Here is a 14,631-nt window from a genome sequence, read left to right as displayed (position 1 = left end):
AGTGTTCCAGGGGGCGCGGAGGACAGTAGACAGTATTCTTTTTTTTTTTTATTTTTGAATTTAATTTAATTAATTTTTTTATACAGCACGTTCTTATTAGTCATCAGTTTTATACACATCAGTGTATACATGTCAATCCGACTCGCCCAGTTCAGCACACCACCATCCCCACCCCACCCCACCCCACCCCCACGGCTTTCCCCACTTGGTGTCCATACGTTTGTTCTCTACATCTGTGTCTCAACTTCTGCCCTGCAAACTGGTTCATCTGTACCATTTTTCTAAGTTCCACATACATGCGTTAACGTACGATATTTGTTTTTCTCTTTCTGACTTACTTCACTCTGTATGACAGTCCCTAGATCCATCCACGTCTCAACAAATGACTCAATTTCGTTCCTTTTTATGGCTGAGTAATATTCCATTGTGTATATGTACCACCACTTTTTTTTCTATTCGTCTGTCGATGGACATTTAGGTTGCTTCCATGACCTGGCTATTGTAAATAGTGCTGCAGTGAACATTGGGGTGCATGTGTCTTTTTGAATTATGGTTTTCTCTGGGTATATGCCCAGTAGTGGGATTACTGGATCATATGGTAATTCTATTTTTGGTTTTTTAAGGAACCTCCATACTGTTCTCCATAGCGGCTGTATCAATTTACATTCCCACCAGCAGTGCAAGAGGGTGCAAGAAGCTAACCTTTTAGCTTCTTTTTGTTCCTTGATTGTAGTTAAGCTTCATCTTGCCTCAGGGCCTTTGTATTTGTTTTTCCCATGTTTTGGAAATATTATTTCCAGAAAAATTGTCCATAAATGATTCCTTTCTATTCTTTGGCGCTCATCTCTTAAAAATATTTTTTCCTTGATTGTCCTACCAGCCTAACTTAGTCCCAATTTATCAGATTACCTTACTTCTTTCACAGAATAATTATAAAAACAAATATTATCTTTGGTGTCTCTTTGTATTTAGATGAACTTCTTCCCAAAGAACTCAAGCCCCACAGTGACAGAAGTTGTTACATTTCTTATCCCTTATTCTGTGTCTTAGAACTGTGTCTGGCATGTAGTAATCACTCGAGGTCTATTGACTGTGTAACGAATATGTGAGTAGATGAACAGATTTGGAGTTATTTAAGGTCGCTCTTAATGATGGCTGGTGTTGGTGATTAAATTAAAAGTGTAGGTTTTAGAGTTGGAAGTGATCTTGCTGAGTCTCAGAGCTACGGCAAAACTCTCCCTACTGTAGCATCCCTGACAGATGATCAAGTCTGAGCTTGAATGACTGTATATGAAAGACCCTAACCAGGGCAACCTCGTAGCTTTCTTCAAGCAGATCACAGCCTTCCATGGGAGTTTTCTCCCTATTAGTCAGCTGTAATTAGGAGAAAACGGTTTGATTTACCCAGAATCATCTTCTCTCAGTCTCCTTGTTCTAGTTCCTAGAGAATAGACAGGACAGAGTTTCCTCTAAATTACATCCTTTGGGTTTGCACTCCTGCTTGTAACAAAATAAGCACCACGCTATGGCAGAATTCCCCTTGATTGTCTGCCACTTGTTGCTACATTCCTTGTTAGTGTTTAGAAATAATTTGTCTTAATGTTCCACATTATAATTGATGGAGTACAGAAGTAAAAGAGATCTCGGGGTTATGTCAGAAGCAATCAGACAGATATTTTAACTTACCCTTTTAATGTATTTAATGCTGACACTGTGAGGAATTGAGCAGTATAGTCACCGCGTTATTGCCATTGCTGAAAAAATGTCTTTATGGTGAAATTTATGGTCACTTTGAAAGCATGAGCTGATGGGGGAATTGTCAGCTACATCTTAGAGCGCTGAGCATTTCTCAAAAAGTTGTGATACGAAACACCCCTGCCTTTTCTTGTATTTCTGTTACATTCACCTACTTCACAAAAAGCATTCGTCATATTCCTGAAATAATGATGGGCTTAGTTGAGATTCTTTTGGGTCCTAAGGGACCAACATGTGTGCATAATAGTGTCGAGTTACACAGAGCCTGGATGTTTGGCTCCAGACTGAAAGCCCCATGGAGTCGTTTTTTCACATCTGTTCACCAATGTGTATGAATGGGAGAAAACCAAAGTTCTGGTTTGTTTGATCAAGGGGAGCCACACTCCTTTTACTTCTGCTGTGAGAAACAGCAGAAAAGCAGTAAAGAGGTGTAAAATATCTGAAAAGAGCCTCTTAAGGTTTGGTAGAACGCTTAAGTGGGATGTAGAGAATATAAAACAAAAAGGAAAGCAAGTGAGTACTGCTGGCAAACTTTTTCAAGGACAGCTAACAAATTAATAATAGTAACAACAATATTAAGATTGATTTTCAAAGACTTAAGAGTGGCGCCACTCTACATGTATTAACTCCACGCCACAGCCCTGTAAAATGGGTGAGGTTATTAAGCCCTTGATTTTCAAAGAGGAAGTGGAACACAAAGAAGTACCACTCCTGAACTCCCACAACTAATAAGTGGTGGAGCTGGGGAAAAAAGATTCAGGCAAATTAATTTTAGAGTTAGTGCTCTTCACCCGTAGGTTATATCCCACAGGTAATATTTGCACATTTTGAAATCACTTTACAAATACTATTTTTACCCCTAAAGTACACAGGGAATACCCAGGGAAATTGGCATTCTAATTATTTTTATATCTTTGCCAATAATCTGTTAACTAAAATGTTCTCTTTTTTCTGATACTTTTACAAGTCATTAATTGAATGTTGCTCACTTTCAAGGCCAATCTGTGAGACATTATTTAACTTGTCTACTCTAAAGTTCCAGCATTAACTCAGGTGGGGCTTCACCAAGTACTGATCATGTGACCTTGGCCTCTCATTGCCTCAGTTTTCTCATTTGTAACATGGGTATAATAATAGGCTTATTTCATACGCCTGTGAGGAGGAAAACTATATATATATATATATGTGTGTGTGTGTGTGTGTCTATATATATGTATTTAAACAGTGTCTTAGAATAGTGTTTGGCACATGATAAGCATTATAGAAGTATTGACTGCTGCTACTAGTACTGTTATTATGAGAACTAACTGTTGAGAATAATCCTTCATATAGTGGTTTATTCCACTGAAGATAAAGGAAACTCATAGAATATTAGAAATCAGATTAAACACAGAAAGCCAGTAAAATATACCAGGACAGAAGATGATGAGAGTGTGAAAGCATAGAGGAAAAAAAATGGCTTTTGTTTTTCTTTTTCTTTTTTAAAGAATGAAAGAGCCTAGAAATAGGACAAAAACTATTCATTGGCTATACTGACATGGAGATCACTGGTGACCTTCATAAGTAAAATTTCAGGACAGTGGGCAGAGAGATTACGGTGAGAGAAGTCAGATGGATGTAAATTATAGAGTAAATGGGACGTGAGGAAATGGAAACAATATACGATGATAACAGTTTTGAAAAGTTCAGACATGAATTGGCTAAAGAAGATATGCAGGGATTAGAGGAGGAGGGAGGCTTTCCTGTTACACGTATAGTTTTTAACATTTTAAGTTGGAGTTACTAGTCTAGAATGAGGTTGAATTTTGGCAAGAATCATTCATAAGGAGTAGATGGGTTGTAGAAAATGCAGTGCTGTGAAGTACTTGAGAAGATGAGAGAAAATGAAATGCTACCTGTAGTGCACGTGGCCTTTGAACTTGAACTCCTGTAGTGAAAGGGAATACAAAGATCAATGCAAATGCTAATGAATTAACGGATTTGGCAGTGGACTATTTACTGACTTCTGTGTTCCTAATGAGTTAGGAAGCGCCTCACCAGCTCAGAGTGAAGGAAGTAGAGAGGATGGAGGAAAATTTGAGGAGGGTAGGGAAAGCTTCTAAGAAAATAGTCCTTAAGGAGAATTAGAAAGAACTTACTGTAAGTCAGAGCAATATTTCCAGTCTTGAAAATCCATTTGGAGTTGGTGATGATTAATTTATTGGAATACCAATTTGCCCTTCCACATGATTTTTCTCCAGCTACCTGGATATAAGTTACACAGAGGCAGAAAAGAATGAGAGATAACAATCGAGGGAAAATACAATTAGTATCTTTTTTTACCATTTTCCACTTCTCGGCTCCAACTCTGGGGAGGCTTCATGGACATGGCTGCCCTCCCAGCCTCCAGAAGCACTCTGTTATCAAAGAATTCAAAGAAATGGAACATAGGTTTCCAACTTATTAATTTAGCAAAATCAAAAATTGTATATAATGTTTTCTGTTGGCAAAGATTTTTGCAATATAATTTGGTTCCATCTTTTGACAAGTAATTTGGCAATGTCTAGCAAGATAAAAATGTTAATAGCTTTTTACACATTAATTCTAATTCTGGAAGCTTATGCCATAAATAATTTATAATCCAGAAAATTATTATATAAAGATGCTCATGTCATTTGTAGTAACAAAAAATTGGAAACACCTTTAATTGTTAACAATAGGAAAACAGTTTAGGAAATTATATCCACTTAGTAGAAAGTGACACAATTACTATATTATAATTACACGATGATGGAGCAAAATAAAATAATGCTTAATAAAGAAAGAAAGAAGAAAGCTGACCTAAAATTGTGTCTTCCTTATGACAGTAATTATGTAAACATATCAATATTTATTAAAACTTAAAACCAAAATAAAGTTTTAAAAGCTCTGTACCAGTAATGCGGATTTTATGTTTGTTTCAAAATATTTTTTAACATAACTCTTATAATTTTGTTTTGTCTACTCCTTTTCTTAAGAATTTCTGACTCTTACCTCATTTTTCATTTCATAGTTTCAAATAAAGTCAGCAATTTTATCATCATAGAAGATTAGACTTATTTGACAGTTTATAATTCCAAGTTATTTGGTATAAAAAGACCATATACACTTGTAGGTACTTTCAAAATAAAATTTCGAGAATGTTTTTTTTTTGCTTAGTCTTTCCTAGTATGGAGATGAAGCAAACTACCTAAAATTGCTAGCCATTCTTTTTTCATTTTTCTCATTTTATTGATTTATCTTGCCCTTCACAGAAATGATAACAAATGAGTCTGCAGTTGCATCTGCCAATTTCTTAAATCCTCTATTATCCACATTATGAAATCATACTAGTATGAATGCTTCCAGTATTTTCAGAGCTCTTTAGTTAGTATACTTTAGCATTCTGTATGAAGTATCTTATGTAAGTGTAAAATTTAGACTCAACTTCTGGAAGCTTTTGATTTCTTAATTCAAAAGTGAGAGATCCTTAGTTCAGCCATATGATTAATAATTACTTGTATAGTAAGAAGCTCCTAATTTATTGTTTTATGTATACCTGGCAGTTTTCTTGCCATTTCTCAGAAGTTCTCTATTAAACACATTCTCTCTCTTTCTCTCTCTCTCTCTGTCTGTCTCTCTCTGTCTCTCTGTCTCTGTCTCTGTCTCTCTCTCTCTCTCTCTCTCTCTCTCTCTCTCTCACACACACACACACACACACACACACACACATTGTGATTAAAAGCACAGATTTTGGCATTATGAAATCTAAGGTTCAATTTCCAGTTCTGTAGTTTCTGGGCCACTTCACTTTAGGCAAGTAACCTAATGTCTCTGAACCTTGTTGTTTTCATCTGTAAAATAGAAATTACAATTATATCAGACAATCCTCAAAACATCCGTAATGATTTTAGAGTTTCAGAGTCAGATAAAAGCAGGCACTCAGTAAATGGCTAGTGCTTTTATTACTTTATTATTATTTAGGTCTTGGTTTTCCTTGAGTCTGTGAGTCCCCATAATGAAATGTGATTTCCAGTAGATTGAGTAACACCTGTTTTCACCAAAAATTTTAACTGAGTTCATTACTTTCTGTGCAACCCAGATTAGTTTTCTGCCTCTTTTTCTGTGCCGTATGTAGGTATTCAGTAGATTTATTCAATAAATGTATGAATGCATGAACGCGTAGATGAATTTTTAAATGCTTCTTTATGAGAAGGTAGAACAAATGTGACACAGTAGAACAGATAAGAAAATAATCCATGGAAAAAATGGCAAAGTCATGTATGAGCCCAGGGCCAGCCTAAGAATAATTGCTTTTTTTTTTTTTTTTAGGAAAAATGTGTTGAATAGCTTATTTTAATTATTTTTAGAAGTTAAGTACAGGGACTTCCCTGGCGGTCCAGTGGTTAAGACTTCACCTTCCAATGCAGGGGGTGTGGGTTCAATCCCTAGTCGGGGAGCTATGGTCCCACATGCCTTGCAGCCAAAAAACCAGAACATAAAACAGAAGCAGTACTGTAACAAATTCAATAAAGACTTTAAAAAGTGGTCCACATCAAAAAAAAAAAAGTTAAGTACAAAAATTTGCTGATGATTTACATATTTAGGACCAATAAAATAATGTGAGATTAGCTGTACTAAAACAGAATGTTGAGCTACATTCACATTAAGTGACACTATATAGTCTAAATTTATGGAAAACTTCTAAGATGGTGAGTGACCTTTGAGCAGAAAAAGACAGAAGGAGAAATGGCCTTTTCTACATTCTATTGTGCCTCTAAGTAAAATGCTTGGTAATCTAGCTACAAAGCTCTGTGTCATTTGGCTTTAGGCACCTACTGTGATTTACCTTGTGAAGATCAGATTTTGCCATGGAGAGGATTTGTAAAAGTATCACACGTTCCAGTACCGTTGGCAACCACAGCTACCAAAAACTCCAATTTAAATTGATGAACCTAATATCAGATGATAGTATCATTTCCTTGTGGGTATTCTGGGAAAAGGTGGGTAGGAAATGTATAAAAGTGAATACTTTATTGACTGAAATAACAATTCATCATTTTGAAAACATAAAATACATTAAAGTTGTTATAGCATCATACATTAATGTTTCACTGTATTTTAGACATGGCCTACAATCAATGTTTTCTGCCCTTTGAAACAGAACCATGCTTGTGGTATGCATTAATCATATAAAAGATTAAACACTGAAAAGAAATTCAGCCTTTAAAGACAATTTGCTTTGATTTATTCAGTGGGTTCTCCTAGAAAGTTAATACGCAGAATTATTGCTTGTTAAATTGGAGTTACAAATTCTTTCAGAGTTACTTAGTATTTTCTTTAATATCAGTATCAAGGAAGGCAAAGCAAATTTGCATATTTATTAGGAAATACAGGTACATAATCATAAAACAAGAAAACAACATTTTTATAGACTTTATTTTCTAGAAGTGTTTTAATTTTACAGAGAAATTGAGAAGAGAGTATAAAGTGTTTCCATATACACTATACCCATTTCCCTCTATGATGATCAACTTATATTAGTATGTTACATTGTTACAATCAATGAACAAATATTGATACATTATTGTTTACTATAGTCCATACATTAGTCCAGTTCCTTAGTTTTTACCTAATGTCCTTTTTCTATTCCAGGATTTCATCCAAAACATCACATTACATTTAGTTGCCGTGTTTCCTTAGGCTCCTCTTGGGTTTGATAGCTTCTCAGATTTTCCTTGCGTGACCTTGGCAATTTTGAGTAGTTAGGTTTGTGTAGGATGCCCACTACTAGAATTTGTTTGATGCATTTTTCATGATAATATTGGGATTATGTGTTTTGGGGAGGAAGACCACAAGAGTAGAAGGGTTATTTTGTCAGATCACATCAAGTGTACAAAGTATCAATATGCATTATGAATGCTGAGGTCGACCTTGATCACCAGGCTGAGGTAGTGTTTTTCAGGTTTCTCCATTGTAAAATTACTGTTTTCCCTTCTCCATATTGTATTTTTTGGAAGGAAGTCAATATGCTCAGCCCACAACTAAGGAATGGAGAGTTATGCTTAAGATGGAGTACTACATAAACTATTTGGAATTCTTTTGCACTGGAGATTTATCTATTCTCCCGCATTTATTTACGTATCCAATCACTTATTTATATCAGAAGAACTCATGGATTTTTATTTTATACTTTGGGTTATAATCTAATTCTACGTTAGTTACTTTGTTCCTCAAATTGCTCTAGTCCTGACCCTTGTGAACTCTTTTCAGTTCAGTGGCTCGTGTGCCACTCTGAGGTATCCCCATCCTATATATTTTTTTGGAACTTCCTTACTTTCTGACACTATAAGATGGTCTTGTATATAAATCTTGTATATTTACTGCCCCAGTCCTAGAATCAGCTATTTCTTCAAGGATAACTAGGTCTTTTTAGTGGAGAACAGTATTAGACAGCAGGATCTGGGTGTGGGGTGTGCTGATTGCTGCCCGGATGTCATTGCTTCTAGATCTTCTCAGCTGACAGAGCAAAGAGATAACATGCATGTACATTACCCATGTATATGCACATGTCTATAAGTATCTCTCTACATAACCATGTGTATTAAGGTAATATGAAGCAATATTAAGCTAAACATGAATGTATATTGATGTTTCCAACTTTAATCTGTTACCACATAGATCATCTTAGCCTCATCTCTTGCTTATCTTTAAATTTCAACTCCGGCAAAACACTTGACTTTTAGAAGTATGAAAATCAAATTGTAGCTACTTTGGGAAGCCACATCATCTAGCAGAATAATTCTGAAAGGGCAAGGTGTATATCATCAAATTTTAATTTACAGTCAGCAGTACTTTGTAACATCCATAGGCCTCCAGACCTCTGCTTCCAAGAAGATGAAGTAGCCCATTTCTCCCAGGTTCTTCCACTTAAAACTAAAACCCTGAACATAACAACAGACAAACATAGGAAGACACTGAAAGGTGGAAATGAGAAGGCAGACTTATCTAGGGACTTTGGGACTTGAGGAATAACATGGTGATGAGTCCCCTGTGTTTCCTGTTGCTTCCCATACATCCTGGAGAGGGTATTACAGGAACCCCCAATCAATAACCACCAACAGAACAACAGACGAAAAAGCTTCAAAAAAGAAAACACAAAACCCCCGTTCCCCCTAGCCAAGGTGTGAGGAAATGGGTTGCCAAAGACAGAAAAGCATTTGGGCAATAATAGACACACTACTCGAGCCAAGTGCCAGTGGAATATTGCACCCATCCCCTATGTCCTGTGGTTTCAGTTGGGCCAAGCTAGGATTTGATCTTCCACACCACCCCACTCCTGCCCTCCAGAAGAGGCAGCACTCTGATTTCGCCACCAGGGCTGTTTCAGTGTGGTGCAGTGGTGAGCTGAGCCTCCACCTCTTTGCATTAGCAAAGAGACTTTCAAAGGTGGTGCCTGACAGGCTAGTTAACACTGGGCTGCCCTCACACAGTCGTGGGGTCCAATGGTGGGACCTAGCCTCCGTCTCTCCCTGACATCGATAAGAATAGGATGTTACAGGTTGGAGGGAGTAGGCACCCCACTAACCCCCAACACATGGTGTCAGTGAGACCCAGTGGGGTGCTGAATCCCCATAACCGTCCTGAGGCAGTAAGACAGAATGAGATGGCACAAGCAGGGCTAGTTGGCAGTTCTCTTCCTCTTACCCTGGTGTCAGTGGGGCCAGCAGGTAGCTGACCCTCTACCCACACCCGGCATCAACAAGAAGGAATGAAGTGGGAGGAAGGACAGCAAACACTTCACTTCTCCCCTCCCCTGGTGTCAAGAAATCTACTGGGGAGATGAACTTCCACTCCTACTAAAAGGCAACACAATGATATTAATGTTCCCACTTTTGGGGGGAAGGTGTCAGAAGGGCCAATAGGATAGCTGAACTTCTACTTGATCTGTCTGCAGTGAGAGAATGTAAGTGCCCACTTTTGCTGGGGTATTGACAGTAGGGCCCAATGGAAATCTGTACGTAACCCCCCAGTCCTCATACTACACCTCCAATAGGATGACTTCCTTCTAAAAAGTAATAATAAAATTAAATGGGATACAGAGTCATGTAATAACTCACAATGTTTAGAATCCAACTGAAAAATACTCATGGCACCAAGAACCAGGAAATCACAGAATAAATGAGAAAAGACAATAAACCTACACCAGCACTGAGATAAAACATCTATTGAAATTATCAGACAGGGATTTTAAATAAGCTGTCACATAAATGCTTCAGTTAGCAATTATGTGTTCCTTGACGGAAATGGGAAAAATAGAAAATGTAAACAAAGAACTAGAAGTTATAAGAATAAAAATAAATGAGAACAGTAGAACTGAAAAATACAACAATCAAAAAACTTTGCTCAAGAGTAGACTGGAGATTACAAAGCATAGAATCATGAACTTAGAAGAGATCAATACAATGTACCAAATGTACAGAGAAAAATAGGCTGAGGGGTAGAGATGGGAGAAAGAACAGGAGGATCTCAAGAACCTGTAAACAGTAACAAAAGCACTCACATTCATCTCATCAAAGTTCCAGAATGAAAAAAGAGAGCACGTAGCTCTGACAAAGTATTCAAAGAAATAATGAGTAAAACGTTCCCAATTTTTTAGAAGATATAAGCACACATTCAAGAATCTGAGCAAATCCAAAGAGGAAAAACACAAAGGTATCCTTGTCAAGAGGCGTCATAATTAAACTTCTGAAAAGTAGAGACAAAAAAAATCTCGAAAGTGGACAGGCAGAAACGATGCATCACTTACTGAGAAACCAATTCCAATGACAGCACATTTCTTGTCTAAAATTATGGAGTCAGAAGCTTTGACATAACATTTTTCAAGTAGTAAAAGAAAAGAACTCTCAGCCACAAATTCACACTTTTTATATCCACTTTCTTGTTTGACTTATATTAATGGACTACTAACTCATCTTTCTATATCCAGGCCTGCCATCACACTTCTCCAAAAATCTAGTCACAGTATTTCCAGAGTGATCTTTCTGAAAAAGAAACAAATTTTTCTTATAAAAATACCTGATTGTGTTATGAAACTTTTCTCTCTTCTAAGTTACCAGGTAAAATCCTTCAACGGATTCCCATCTTTCTTGGAGTAAAATCTCACATCCAAACTCTCTTTGTCCTTTTGGGCTGCTGTAAGATTATCCTGCAGGTTGGGTGGCTCATAAACAACAGGAATTTTTTTTCCTCACGGTTCCGGAGGCTGCAAGTTCAAGAATAGGGTGCCAGTATGGTCAGATGAGGGCCCTCTTCTGAATCACAGACTTCTCATTGTATCCTCACATGGCAGAAGAGCTTAGGGAGCTCTGTGGGGTCTCTTTTATAAGAGCACTAATACCATAATCATTTCCCAAAGGCCCCACCTACTAATACTATCAGCTACGGAAATTAAGATTTCAACGTATGAATTTGGAGGGGAACACAAAGACTAGACCATAGCACTTACTATACATACATGGACCATGCATGATCTGGCTTCTACCACCCTCTCCATTGTCCTCTTTTCCTACACTCCAGTGAGCATTTCTCTTTTTTTTTTTTTTTTTTTTTTTTTGCGGTACGCGGGCCTCTCACTGTTGTGGCCTCTCCCGTTGCGGAGCACAGGCTCCGGACGCGCAGGCTCAGTGTCCCTGGCTCACGGGGCCTAGCCGCTCCGCGGCATGTGGGATCTTCCCGGACCGGGACACGAACCCGTGTCCCCTGCATCAGCAGGCGGACTCTCCACCACTGCGCCACCAGGGAAGCCCCAGTGAGCATTTCTTATACTGATTATGAATGGAACTCCTTTCTGGACTGATCCTTAACCATTCATTTTCTGGCAACCGTGAATTTCTCTTCTCTTTTCCTCAAAACTTCACCCTTCCTTCGTGTTACATATCCATTTCAATTGCCTTCTACAGGAAGCCCTACTGATATCGCCCATATACTACTGTCCACAGGATGAATTAAGGTCTTACCGTGTCTTCCTATAGCACTCTGTAATATCTTTTACGGTAACTATGGATTTTCTTATTTGAGTGTCACAATACATTGAATTCTAGGTGGCACTATAATGATTTTAGTAACAGTAACACTGGTGCCTAGTTTAACCCATGACATACTTTAGGTGTTCAATAAATGTTTGTTGAATGAGTGAATGAATGAATGGTCAATTTGAAATCTTAATCATGTTACTTTTGCAAAATCTGTTAAAAGATACCACAGTTTTCCAGAAGATTAGGGAGTTAGGACCTTAAACTTGATTTAACAGAGGAAATTTTTACTCATACATCATGCTTAAATACCTCAAAGTAAAACCATAAACCCAGGAATTTAAGGTTATCCATTTGGACTTTCAAGCCAATAATTAATATCTCCTGCCCCGACTGTATTAGATGGTTTCGATGCTCCACTCATATCTCCCCAGCACTCATCATTCCAGTATATGCTGATAGAATCATGCTGCCACCTGCAATTATCCACCTTAGGGCAGGCCAGAAGTGTACAGGAGTTAATGTATCTGGGTGCAGAACCTCTTTTGGCACATTCCTTTGCACAACCTGAAAGTATGTGGGAGTTAATGTCCCAAGGGATAAACTTTGAACAGTAGGATTCAGTAATTTGTGGGTAAATTCAGTCCTATTTATCCCTTCCAATAGAAGGACCCAAAATGAAGCTAGTATGGATTTTTGAGAGTAATCATGGTATTCTGCAATTTGTCTTAGTGGTAGGCAGTTCAATAATCTATACTTGTATCATCTCTCCCTTCCTCCTTGCCACTTTGTCTTTCACTTCTGCTCCCTAGAAATGAACATAACTCCTCTGCCTCAGGCTCAGCTTTCTGGAAAGACTAAGCTACCAGTTTGTACTTAGAATGCTAATCTTCAAGGTGGAATTTCGGAACTGAATTTTACCCTCAACTGAAAGCAATAAGAACACCATATAACAGCACAATCACTAAAGATTTTATGTGTCATTTGGATGAGGTATAGGTGGAAGGTGAAGAGTTCAGATTTATAATGGCTAAGGCACTTGAGCAGTATGACAGCAAAAAATAATTATAAGAACTGTGAAGTGGGTTGGCTTTTTATAAACTGCTAACCATAAGAATGTACTGTAAACCGTTGTTATTTTTAACCCAAATTTTAGTATAAAAATATGTGACCTTCAAAAATTAGAAGTTTGCATTCCTATATCCCTTACCTAGAGTTTCCAGGTTTCATTATTTGCTATATATCCTTTATCTCTCACCCTCGGTCTACCTAAACATACACTCACAACAATACACATTTTGATTACATATTTATCAATTATTTAAAACTAAGTTTCTGATACTTCACACAAATATTTTAGCTTGTATTTCATTTTTTTTAGAAGATATTTTATCTAATTGTAATGTAATTATCACATCCAGAAAATTTAAGCCTGATATACAAAATGTTCTTTAATATTTATGTCATGTGTTCAATATAGCAATTTTCCCCAAATATGCCACTGAATATTTTTCTAGTTGTTTTTATTTCTTAGTTCTGATCCAAGATCTAATAAAAGATCACATATTGAATTTTCTGGTCATCTAGAACAACCCATATTCCTTTTATTTTTATAACGACGTTTTCACAGTTGTGACTGAGAATTTTCTTCACTTACTTCCAAATACCAGGAATGAACTTGACTAAGGGCTCCAAATCCACCACTCTGAAATCCAACTCTGTGATAACACTGAGGTCACAGGCTATCTACGGGACTCCTCTTAGAGCCGATGTTGCCAGTAACAATGTCCCTTTATTTTCCATTCTTGATATTGAAATTTTTCATTCTTATAGGAAGCTCTTCTCCCTTTTTTCTTGCCACTGTAACTAGAAGTTTGTCAATTTTATTGAACTTTTCAAAGAATATGCTTTTATTTGCATTGATTTTTTTTATTTTTCTATTTTCAATTTCATTAATTTCTTCTCCATTCTTTATTACTTCTTTCTACTTGCTTTGGGTTTAGTTTTCTCTATTTTTCTTTAAAAATTTCTTAAGATGGGGCTTCCCTGGTGGCGCAGTGGTTGAGAGTCTGCCTGCCGATGCAGGGGACACGGGTTCGTGCCCTGGTCCGGGAAGATCCCACATGCCGCGGAGCGGCTGGGCCCGTGAGCCATGGCCACTGAGCCTGCGCGTCCAGAGCCTGTGCTCTGCAACGGGAGAGGCCACAACAGTGAGAGGCCCGCGTACCACAAAAAAAAAAAAGAAAAAATTTCTTAAGATGAAAAATTAAATTATTGATCTGAGTCATTTCTTCTTTCCTAATATAAGTATTCAATACTATAAATGACCCTGAAAGCACTGCTATAGCTGTATCCCTCATATTTTGATGTGTTGTATTTTTATCTGTATTTCATACAGACTGTTTTTTCATTGGTTTTAGACTTCCCCTTTAACCCTGGGTTATTTAGAAATGGGATGTTTAATATCTAAAGATTTGAGAATTTTTTAGATTTATTCCTGTTTGACTTATAGCTAAATTCTATTATGCTATTAAAATGTAGCTATGATTTCTACTCTTTTAAATTGTTTGAGATATTTTTATTGGCTTATTATATGGTCTATCTTGTTGAATATTCATATGTCTTTGAAAATAACGTGTATTCTACTGTTGGGTGAATTGTTCTATAAATGTCAATTAGGACTATTTGGTTGATAGTGTTCCAATCTTCTATACTCTTACTGTCTTTCTGCCTATTTGTTCTATCAATTACTGGGAAAGGATTTTTGATGTCTCAATTATAATTTTAGAACTGCCAACTTGTTTTACTAACTTCCATTTTTGTCTCATTTATTTTGATGCTCTGT

Source organism: Grampus griseus (assembly GCF_964374135.1).
Source record: "Grampus griseus genome assembly, chromosome: 15".
NCBI classification, from domain to species: domain Eukaryota; kingdom Metazoa; phylum Chordata; class Mammalia; order Artiodactyla; family Delphinidae; genus Grampus; species Grampus griseus.
Note: the sequence above shows the minus strand (reverse complement) of the source record.